Raw genomic sequence first — 12,306 nt, 5'->3', positions numbered from 1 at the left:
TTTGTTTGCAAGCTTAAGTTTGGGTTGTGTTTTTCTTTTCTCCTCTTCCTGGGGTTTGATGGGACGGTCCTCTGGGGAGGGGGGGGGTGGTTTGGTTGTTTGTGTTTGTCTTTTTTGTTTTATGACTAAACAGACTTTAAACATGGTCGGACAAAGGCTGACCGCACAGGTTCAAGAACTCCTGGCCACACCTGTGCAAATTGAATGACAGAAACAAAGGCAAAGATGCAGTCAGAGGTGAAGACGTCAACAGTTCTGTTATATGAAGATTCAGTTGGAAGATGAATGCAGATACTGTTTCCAGCCATGGTCCCTGGAGGGGGGTGTTTTTCCTGGGCCAGGTTTGTGTGGTCGCTGGGAGGCTTCCCGTGAGGGTGGGGTGCTGTTGTGGCTGGGGTGCCTGGTGTGCCTGGCTGGCTTTTGTTTGTCTTCTGTTTTCTGTCTTCTGTTTTTCCTTCCAGGTGGCATGCATTCAGGACTGAGTGGCTGTGTGGCTGAGTTATCAGGACCTCACCCTGATCACCTGAAGCTTGTCATGTGCAGCTCGTCAGGACTCAAAGCTGTGGTGCATCTTTATGGATTGGGGCATGGTTGCATTTAAGTCTGGAGTACACAGTGTGTATTTGCCAGAGACTTGACCTTGTGACCAGATGGGTGAGATCGTCGTCTAGAGAGCCATCTCATCATCATGGATGCAGAGACCGTACCAGGTTTGATGCCATGGTCTGTGAAAGAGGAGGGGGTGAGGTCTCACGCTCGTCAGCACACTTCCTGAGGTACTTTAGGTTTTGTGACTAACATGAGTACAGTCAGTAAATGTGGTGTCCCTCACACCTTATTATATTGAGCTGTTATGTTAGTCGTTTAATCAGCTTCCACTGCAGTGGAGAATTGAACTGGGTGTTCCATGCCTGCAGGGTGGGAAGCTGATTGGTAATTAAGCCAGGAAGTGTTTGCTGTTGATGTACACCTTTGAGTGGTCTCTCTGTGTGTGGAGTGGTGGACTCACATGATGGTTTCTTCTTTCACAGACTCGGTTGGTCGCGGCCACCTGGGGGGTGTCGGCGGGGTCCTTGGGTCCGAACTGTTCTGGTTCCGGACCATTGTGCTGCTGGGAGCGCACCGTTATTCCACCTCGCCAGACCGCGCACTCATTTGTTATTATTCAGCACTCAGTGTTATGTTATTAAATTCTGTTATCCTTTGTACCGTGCTCTGCTTATTTTATACTGGGTCCTTCAAACGCTGGTCGGTTCTCCGCCCGCGTCCGACACATAACACCATGTCTGATGTGGACGAGAGAAACAATCAAAATGCACTTATTACAAATCAAAGATATGTGATCAACATGTAGAGTTGATAATATGCCCTTTTAATGGTTTTGGTCTGTTATGGATTTTATTGATATAGTGTATCAAATTGTTCTAATAGAGTACATCATAATGTTTCTGAGGAATTAATTTTGATTATAAATGATATAAAATTAAAAAGGACTATAAAAAAAAGAAAAATGAATTCTTTAATTGAAGGGAAATAGATACACAGCGCAGGAAGGTCATAGGATCAATTCCCACCTGTGGCCTTTCTGTGTGGAGTTTGAATGTTCTCCCCGTGTTTGCATGGCTTCCTCTCATATCCAAAGACATGCAGGTTAGGTGATTTGGAAACTTTAAATTGTCCGTAGGTATGTGTGCGGTGTGAATGTGTTTGTTTGTCTACAACCCCTGGCAAAAATAATGGAATCACCGGCCTCGGAGGATGTTCATTCAGTTGTTTAATTTTGTAGAAAAAAAAGAAGATCACAGACATGACACAAAACTAAAGTCATTTCAAATGGCAACTTTCTGGCTTTAAGAAACACTATAAGAAATCAGGAAAAAAATTGTGGCAGTCAGTAACGGTTACTTTTTTAGACCAAGCAGAGGGAAAAAAATATGGAATCACTCAATTCTGAGGAAAAAATTATGGAATCATGAAAAACAAAAGAACGCTCCAACACATCACTAGTATTTTGTTGCACCACCTCTGGCTTTTATAACAGCTTGCAGTCTCTGAGGCATGGACTTAATGAGTGACAAACAGTACTCTTCATCAATCTGGCTCCAACTTTCTCTGATTGCTGTTGCCAGATCAGCTTTGCAGGTTGGAGCCTTGTCATGGACCATTTTCTTCAACTTCCACCAAAGATTTTCAATTGGATTAAGATCCGGACTATTTACAAGCCATGACATTGACCCTATGTGTCTTTTTGCAAGGAATGTTTTCACAGTTTTTGCTCTATGGCAAGATGCATTATCATCTTGAAAAATGATTTCATCATCCCCAAACATCCTTTCAATTGATGGAATAAGAAAAGTGTCCAAAATATCAACGTAAACTTGTGCATTTATTGATGATGTAATGACAGCCATCTCCCCAGTGCCTTTACCTGACATGCAGCCCCATATCATCAATGACTGTGGAAATTTACATGTTCTCTTCAGGCAGTCATCTTTATAAATCTCATTGGAACGGAACCAAACAAAAGTTCCAGCATGATCACCTTGCCCAATGCAGATTATCCAGTCATCCACAGTCCACGATTGCTTTTCCTTAGCCCATTGTAACCTTGTTTTTTTCTGTTTAGGTGTTAATGATGGCTTTCATTTAGCTTTTCTGTATGTAAATCCCATTTCCTTTAGGCGGTTTCTTACAGTTCGGTCACAGACGTTGACTCCAGTTTCCTCCCATTCGTTTCTCATTTGTTTTGTTGTGCATTTTCGATTTTTGAGACATATTGCTTTAAGTTTTCTGTCTTGACGCTTTGATGTCTTCCTTGGTCTACCAGTATGTTTGCCTTTAACAACCTTCCCATGTTGTTTGTATTTGGTCCAGAGTTTAGACACAGCTGACTGTGAACAACCAACATCTTTTGCAACATTGCGTGATGATTTACCCTCTTTTAAGAATTTGATAATCCTCTCCTTTGTTTCAATTGACATCTCTCATGTTGGACCATGATTCATGTCAGTCCACTTGTTGCAACAGCTCTCCAAGGTGTGATCACTCCATTTTAGATGCAGACTAACGAGCAGATCTGATTTGATTCAGGTGTTAGTGTTGGAGATGAAAATTTACAGGGTGATTCCACAATTTATTCCTCAGAATTGAGTGAGTCCATATTTTTTTCCCTCTGCTTGGTCTAAAAAAGTAACCGTTACTGACTGCCACAATTATTTTTCCTGATTTCTTATAGTGTTTCTTAAAGCCAGAAAGTTGCCATTTGAAATGACTTTAGTTTTGTGTCATGTCTGTGATCTGCTTTTTTTCTACAAAATTAAACAACTGAATGAACATCCTCCGAGGCCGGTGATTCCATAATTATTGCCAGGGGTTGTACATGTGATCCTTCGACAGACTGGCGTTCTGTCCAGGATGTACCCCGCCTCACACCCTATGACTGCTGGGATAGATTCCAGCCCTCCCCTGACCCTTAATTGGAGTAAGTGGGTATAGAAAATGGATGGATAGATATACACAAAGCATTCAGAACATTTAAAAGTTTGAATTTTAGTCCAAAGTATTCAGTAATCCAACAATACTTCAGTCTTCACCAGAGCAAAGCCCCAGTTTCCCCATGGATCTGCCCCGGTGTACAGTTCATGTAACACTTAATTCAACTTAACTACTTAACGTTGAAAATGATCTGATATTAGCTCATGTAAGTTGTGTTGTCAAATTAGAATCAGTGACGTAACAACGAAGCTGCGACTTTCACAGTAAAAGTCTTTATTGTCACTCTGGCCTTGCTGTATGTTTTTATTGTAAAGCACCTTTGCAACATGAGTTATCTGATATGTTATTTAATGTTGTTGCCTGCAGCAGCAGAGACAACAGTACTGTTACATTTGCTGACATCAAACATGGAGCGGACAGAACACAATATTCAAGAATGTTTAACATTAGAAGTGAAATGTGAAAAAAATGGCCGCTTAGTGCCTGAACTAATGGGCCATTTTCTCTATATGATGGCTCCCTCTCATACATAGGGGAGGTAATGGTCTAGTGGTTAAGGTGTTGGGCTTGAGTCTAGAAGATCATGGGTTCAAATCCCTGCCTGACAAAAGGGCCCTTGGGCAAGGCCTTTAATCCCCTATTGCTCCCGGTGTGTAGTGAGTGCCACGTATGGCAGCACCCTCACATCGGGGTGAATGTGAAGCATAATTGTAAAGTGCTTTGAGCATCTGATGCAGAAGGAAAAGCGCTATATAAATGCAGTCTATTTACCATTTACATAACTGGGCTTATACTAAATTGAATAAAATTAATTAAAGATGTGCCATTTTTTTAATCTACTGCAAACTAAAGTTAAATATGATGCAAAATGTCATATTTCATTATTTTATGTTATATTTCATATCATTTGATGTTACACACGTCATAAATAAAACTTAAAGGTTAAAAACACATTAATATTGGATGGACATCGTATTTGATCCAGTGTTCAAACCTTACAGTGGCTTTAATGTAAAGGATCACAGAGCAGGAAGACAGCTGAGGGCCGCCACACGTGGTGGGTTTTTTTCCATTATCGTGCGACAGTCTAAATGTAAACTTTTTTTTTTTCATTGGAACTTTTTGAACAGGATTATATTTTCTGTGCAGCACTTTAAGTGGGTTTTTTATGTGTCATGTGACATGTCGCCCCAGACCACCTTCAATATTTTCTCAATGTTAAGTTTGTTTGATTTTGGGCAAATTACAGCATTATGCAATTAGGCAACTATTCCATCCATGAAATCTGTCGGCAATTCACATAAAACATTCATTTTTGTAATTATTTGGTGACATTGTCTGTCTAAACCCACATGCAGCAGTCTGATCTCTCACGAGGACAGTGATTCAATACAAATGTTGATTGGTATGGTTTTGTGTAGGTTCATATTTTGGAAGAAAAGGGTAAGTTAATCCATTCCATATAGTCTTCCAAACTCGCTGGATGGAATAATACAGCCATTTTGCTTCAACTGGCTGTCTCATTGCTGCATGAGCGCCACACACAGGGCAGGGGCGTTGGACTGGGGGGGGATAAGGGTACTATGTACCCAGGGCCCAGAGCATGGGGGGCCACAAAAAACTGGCATTAAATACATTTTTGTGTTGCACGTTATTAATGGACCGGGCCGCCGGGCCACCCGCCCTCGACTGCCACCCAATCCTCTCTGCACCTGACCCCCATGGCCCCCTCTGCAGGTGGTGAACCCACAGGAGGGTGGGCCCACGTCACTCTTTCGGGCTGAGCCTGGCCGGTCCCCATGGGCTAAGGCCCGACCACCAGGCGCTCGCGCGCGAGCCCCAACCCCAGGCCTGGCTCCAGGGTGGGGCCCCGGCTCCGCCATACCGGGCGACGTCTCGGTCCTTGATTTTTTACTGGTCATGGAGGTTCTGAACTGCCCTTAGTATGACCCGTCACCTAGGACCTGTTTGCCTTGGGCGACCCTACGGGGAGCACAAAGCCCCGACAACATAGCTCCTAGGATCATCCGGGTACGCAAACTCCCCCACCACGATAAGGTGGCAGCTAGAGGGGGAGAGGGCCCTTTGTCACCGGTTCTGTTCACTATTTTTATGGACAGAATTTCTAGGCGCAGCCAGGGTGTAGAGGGGGTCTGGTTTGGGAACCACAGAATCTCGTCTCTGCTGTTTGCGGACGATGTGGTTCTGTTGGCTTCGTCAAATCAGGACCTTCAGCGTGCACTGGGGCAGTTTGCAGCCGAGTGTGAAGCATCCGGGATGAAGATCAGCACCTCCAAATCTGAGGCCATGGTTCTCGACCGGAAAAAGGTGCTTTGCCCTCTTCAGGTCGGTGGAGTGTCCTTGCGTCAAGTGGAGGAGTTTAAGTATCTCGGGGTCTTGTTCACGAGTGAGGGACGGATGGAGTGTGAGATCGATAGATGGATCGGTGCAGCATCTGCAGTGATGCGGTCGCTGTATCGGACCGTCATGGTGAAGAGAGAGCTGAGTAGGGGGGCAAAGCTCTCGATTTACCGATCGCTCTACGTTCTGATCCTCACCTATGGTCATGAGATTTGGCTCATGACCGAAAGAACGAGATCGCAAGTACAAGCGGCCGAGATGAGTTTCCTCCCCAGGGTGGCTGGGCGCTCCCTTAGAAATAGGGTGAGGAGCTCGGTCACTCGGGAGGAGCTCGGAGTCGAGCCGCTGCTCCTCCACGTCGAAAGGAGTCAGTTGAGGTGACTCGGGCATCTTTTCCGGATGCCCCCTGGACGCCTCGCTGGAGAGGTGTTCTGGGCACATCCCATTGGGAGGAGGCCCCAGGGAAGACCCAGGACACAATGGAGGGACTACATCTCTCGGCTGGCTTGGGAACGCCTTGGGGTTCCCCCGGAGGAGGTGTGTGTGGATCGGGAGGTCTGGGCGGCTTTGCTTGAGCTGCTGCCCCCACGACCCGAGTCCGGATAAAGCGGAAGAAAATGGATGGATGGATGGATGGATGGCTGGCTGGCTGGATGGACAGTATTAATGTCCATACAATTCATGTTGTAAAAGAATATAATTAGAATGAATGTATAAATGTTGCAATTTCGAAATCGATTTAATCGCTTATTAAAATAGTTGTCAACTAATTTAGTCATCAATTAGTTGTTAAATAACTTTGTTTTACCGCAAATGTTTCGTTTCTTCTATTTTAATCAACCATTTCTGCAGCGCGGCTTTGCTTTGAACCTTGAACCAATCGAAGCAGTGATTCGCAGATCGAAGCAGTGATTCGATATGGTGCTTTGTTGATTCAGTGTTTTATTTTGCTTAATCTTAATTTTCCCCCACTAAAACCCCAAAGAGCATATGTCTGTGAGTAATATTTACCTTTTTATGTTAATCTGACCTGTTATGGTCTTATTGTATTTTATAACTTAAAAACAGGATCGATGCTAACGCGTTAGCATGTCTATGGCGTTATGTTGAAGTTAGTATTAAGCTGTTGCAGCTGTCAGCACATTTGTTTTCTGTATAATAATTCATGTCTCAGCGTTTGTTGTCATAAAAGAGTCAAATGTACTACAAATTGTAATATTTTATTCATTTATGTTTATTTATATATCAATAATAATAGTAGAAACAATAATAGTAATAATAACTAATAATGCCACAATACAGTTTTAGAGAAACAGACAAAAAGAATCTGATAAAACAAAACAGAAAGGATTAAACCAACTAACAATGAACATAAATAAATATAGAAATAACTGTTAACACCTAGTGACTCTTAAACCTCCACTTCATCCCTGTTTTATTTAAGTTTAATGACAATTTGTTTCGGTCAAACCACATCTAAGCTGTGTTTTTACACAAGAAAAAAATAAAATGCAGGAAACTGCACATTTGTGTCTTTTTTCATGAAAATATCTTATTAAATATAACATATTACACTTTCGTCAGGCCTTTAAAATACTTTTGTGGACTCTTGCTGTAATATTTTGTCAGTGGTTGAGATAGTTGCTGTAGGCATCTAAACCTGATAGAAATCTCTTTGTGGTGTGTCGGTGATGTATGTATGTGCAAAATAAAACAAAACACTACTCTAGGTATGTTTTTGACGAGAATATAACATAACTTTGCTACAAACGTTGATAAAGTCCTTTTAATAATAACTCAAAGAAATAATGGTAAAACTCACATGTAAGTTAAAAAAATAACCCAAAACGATTAATCGAAAAAATAATCGACCGATGAACTGATTAGTAAAATAATCATTAGTTGCAGCCCTAGTGTTTAGGCTGAAATAAAATATGTCTTTCCTAAAAAATCAAAGTCCGTTTTTCAAAAAAGAAGAGAAAAAAGGACAGGGAACGAAAACTAAATGAGGGAAAGCAGCTGCTAACCAAATTCTATGAAAAGAGAGGTGAGCTTGAAAGCTAGCTATATTGAGTTGGCGGGGCCTGGGGGACCAAACCACAATTTCCAAGAAAAATGGTGCAATTTGGTGCATTCCTGTGCATTTTAACAGACGGGAATGCACCAAATTGCACCATTTGGTCCCCCAGACCCTACAACTCAATATTGCTCCCCCAACTTTAAAAAGGGTTCTGGCTCCCAGGTGTGATCTAAGGTATACATGATTTAGACTACGCATTAGAAATTTGGTGTTTTTGCGTTAATAAAAAAAAGAACATAACAGTGGGGGGGGGGGGGGGGGGGGGTCTTCAATATGGCTAGTACCTAGGGCCCAGAATTTGGAGCTACGCCCCTGCACAGGGCACATGTAGACAAGAACTGAAGCAGCACTTATAGAAACAAACTCGAGTGTTGTTCACCTTGCGGCTGCACCCATGTTGTTTAGTGTCACCATAGCGGACACAGCACAAATCTGCACTGGGATTTGGCACAAGTTTTATGCCAGATTCCCTTCCTGATGCAAGTCCCGTGTTACCTGGAGAAACACACACACACACACACACACACACACACACACACACACACACACACACACACACACACACACACACACACACACACACACACACACACACCAGAGCCCCCCATCGGCTTAGCTTCTGAGCTCTGACGGGATCATCAGAGTAACACAGAGCAGAGCAGACTACTGCGGAAATAAACACACATGTAAAGGAAAATATGTCGAGGACAGAAAAATAATTATGTGGTCTGTTAGAAAAGTATCGGACCTTTTTATTTTTTGCAAAAACCATATGGATTTGAATCACGTGTGATTGCATCAGCCAAGCTTGAACCTTCGTGTGCATGCGTGAGTTTTTTCACGCCTGTCGGTTGCGTCATTCGCCTGTGAGCAGGCTTTGTGTGAGCAGTGGTCCACCCCTCTCGTCGGATTTTTATTGCAAATAAATGTCTGAACGATTTGGAGCTTTGCTCCATCAAATTTTTCCAGAAACTGTGAGAGACCTCCAGGTGGACACCATTCGGAAAATTCAGATGGCTTTCAGGGACTATTTCATGTGGATTACACAGATTAAGGAGTGCTCCAGCCGGTTTAAAGACCGCCCACAGCGTCTGAGAGCGGCACAAAACCACCTCCGTGTTGGTCTCACAGGACGGCTTTGAGATGGATTTCAGACGGCTGTCGGTGGCTTTTTAGTCGTGTGACTATCCGAGAAATTGTGCATGATCTGGACATGCCCCAATATGTCCTGTAAGGCTTCATCACAGCGTTGCTTTGCGCCATGCGGCTCTGCCGCGACGTGCGGAATTCCTCTGCATGTCTGTCTCAATGTGCCGAAAAAGTGCTGATGTCCACGTCTTCCGCAATTTCTGTGCTAGTCAGAGGACGTCCCGGATAAAACACAGCATCCAGTTTAGAAATGAACAGCACATTCCACTGTTACAGGAGTTTTTGTCATGGAAAGAGGAGCAGAGGAATTCCACGCGTCGCGGCGGAGCCACATGGCACAAAGCAACGCTGTGATTAAGCCTCACAGGACATGTTGGGGCATGTCCAGATCATGCACAATTTCTCGGATAGTCACATGACTAAAAAGCAACCAGAAGCCGTCTGGTGAATGACGCAACCGACAGACATGAAAAAATTCATGCATTCGCACGATGGTTCAAGCTTGGCTGATGCAATCAATCAATCAATCAATCAACTTTTTTCTTATATTTGAAAATTTGGTGACTTGCTTGCCTCTACTGGTGGTTGGCTCTCACTGCGGTATTGTATCACTTCCTGTTCACGGAGCACAGCTGTGTTTTTCTGTATCTGTTAGCTGTTTAATCTGCGCAGTTAGATTGATCTAGTTATCTAGATTACGATTTGTTTCCCAGTGTAATCTTTATGTGCCTTAACTAAAGCACTCCTTCTGCTGAATCACCTCTAAATTATTTACACATTATTCTCTTTGCGTGTTTTTAGGAATCCGCTAGCTTAGCGTAGCTACTAGCTCTTAGCCGATTTAGCATGGCAGCTTCTCCTGTCTCTCCCGCACTTTTCTGCTCTGGGTGTGAAATGTTTAGTTATTCCTCGGCCTCCTTTAGCAGTAACGGTACTTGTAATAAGTGTAGCTTATTCGTAGCTTTGGAGGCCAGGCTGGGCGAATTGGAGACTCGGCTCCGCACCGTGGAAAATTCTACAGTTAGCCAGACCCCTGTAGTCGGTGCGGACCAAGGTAGCTTAGCCGCCGTTAGTTCCCCCCTGGCAGATCCTGAGCAGCCGGGAAAGCAGGCCGACTGGGTGACTGTGAGGAGGAAGCGTAGCCCTAAACAGAAGCCCCGTGTACACCGCCAACCCGTTCACATCTCTAACCGTTTTTCCCCACTCGACGACACACCCGCCGAGGATCAAACTCTAGTTATTGGCGACTCTGTTTTGAGAAATGTGAAGTTAGCGACACCAGCAACCATAGTCAATTGTCTTCCGGGGGCCAGAGCAGGCGACATTGAAGGAAATTTGAAACTGCTGGCTAAGGCTAAGCGTAAATTTGGTAAGATTGTAATTCACGTCGGCAGTAATGACACCCGGTTACGCCAATCGGAGGTCACTAAAATTAACATTAAATCGGTGTGTAACTTTGCAAAAACAATGTCGGACTCTGTAGTTTTCTCTGGGCCCCTCCCCAATCGGACCGGGAGTGACATGTTTAGCCGCATGTTCTCCTTGAATTGCTGGCTGTCTGAGTGGTGTCCAAAAAATGAGGTGGGCTTCATAGATAATTGGCAAAGCTTCTGGGGAAAACCTGATCTTGTTAGGAGAGACGGCATCCATCCCACTTTGGATGGAGCAGCTCTCATTTCTAGAAATCTGGCCAATTTTCTTAAATCCTCCAAACCGTGACTATCCAGGGTTGGGACCAGGAAGCAGAGTTGTAGTCTTACACACCTCTCTGCAGCTTCTCTCCCCCTGCCATCCCCTCATTACCCCATCCCCGTAGAGACGGTGCCTGCTCCCAGACTACCAATAACCAGCAAAAATCTATTTAAGCATAAAAATTCAAAAAGAAAAAATAATATAGCACCTTCAACTGCACCACAGACTAAAACAGTTAAATGTGGTCTATTAAACATTAGGTCTCTCTCTTCTAAGTCCCTGTTGGTAAATGATATAATAATTGATCAACATATTGATTTATTCTGCCTAACAGAAACCTGGTTACAGCAGGATGAATATGTTAGTTTAAATGAGTCAACACCCCCGAGTCACACTAACTGTCAGAATGCTCGTAGCACGGGTCGGGGCGGAGGATTAGCAGCAATCTTCCATTCCAGCTTATTAATTAATCAAAAACCCAGACAGAGCTTTAATTCATTTGAAAGCTTGTCTCTTAGTCTTGTCCATCCAAATTGGAAGTCCCAAAAACCAGTTTTATTTGTTATTATCTATCGTCCACCTGGTCGTTACTGTGAGTTTCTCTGTGAATTTTCAGACCTTTTGTCTGACTTAGTGCTTAGCTCAGATAAGATAATTATAGTGGGCGATTTTAACATCCACACAGATGCTGAGAATGACAGCCTCAACACTGCATTTAATCTATTATTAGACTCTATTGGCTTTGCTCAAAAAGTAAATGAGTCCACCCACCACTTTAATCATATCTTAGATCTTGTTCTGACTTATGGTATGGAAATAGAACACTTAACAGTATTCCCTGAAAACTCCCTTCTGTCTGATCATTTCTTAATAACATTTACATTTACTCTGATGGACTACCCAGCAGTAGGGAATAAGTTTCATTACACTAGAAGTCTTTCAGAAAGCACTGTAACTAGGTTTAAGGATATGATTCCTTCTTTATGTTCTCTAATGCCATATAACAACACAGTGCAGAGTAGCTACCTAAACTCTGTAAGGGAGATAGAGTATCTCGTCAATAGTTTTACATCCTCATTGAAGACAACTTTGGATGCTGTAGCTCCTCTGAAAAAGAGAGCTTTAAATCAGAAGTGTCTGACTCCATGGTATAACTCACAAACTCGTAGCTTAAAGCAGATAACCCGTAAGTTGGAGAGGAAATGGCGTCTCACTAATTTAGAAGATCTTCACTTAGCCTGGAAAAAGAGTCTGTTGCTCTATAAAAAAGCCCTCCGTAAAGCTAGGACATCTTTCTACTCATCACTAATTGAAGAAAATAAGAACAACCCCAGGTTTCTTTTCAGCACTGTAGCCAGGCTGACGAAGAGTCAGAGCTCTATTGAGCTGAGTATTCCATTAACTTTAACTAGTAATGACTTCATGACTTTCTTTGCTAACAAAATTTTAACTATTAGAGAAAAAATTACTCATAACCATCCCAAAGACGTATCGTTATCTTTGGCTGCTTTCAGTGATGCCGGTATTTG

The 12,306-nt window shown here is 43.1% G+C and overlaps 1 protein-coding gene across 1 annotated transcript in view; it reads right to left on the bottom strand.

Annotated features, from left to right (window-relative positions):
- Positions 1-12,306, bottom strand: part of cpeb3 (cytoplasmic polyadenylation element binding protein 3) — a 212,958-nt gene that overhangs the window by 39,461 nt on the left and 161,191 nt on the right.

This window comes from Thalassophryne amazonica, chromosome 13, assembly GCF_902500255.1.
Source record: "Thalassophryne amazonica chromosome 13, fThaAma1.1, whole genome shotgun sequence".
In the NCBI taxonomy this organism is placed as follows: domain Eukaryota; kingdom Metazoa; phylum Chordata; class Actinopteri; order Batrachoidiformes; family Batrachoididae; genus Thalassophryne; species Thalassophryne amazonica.
This window is presented reverse-complemented; position numbering and strand designations above follow the sequence as displayed.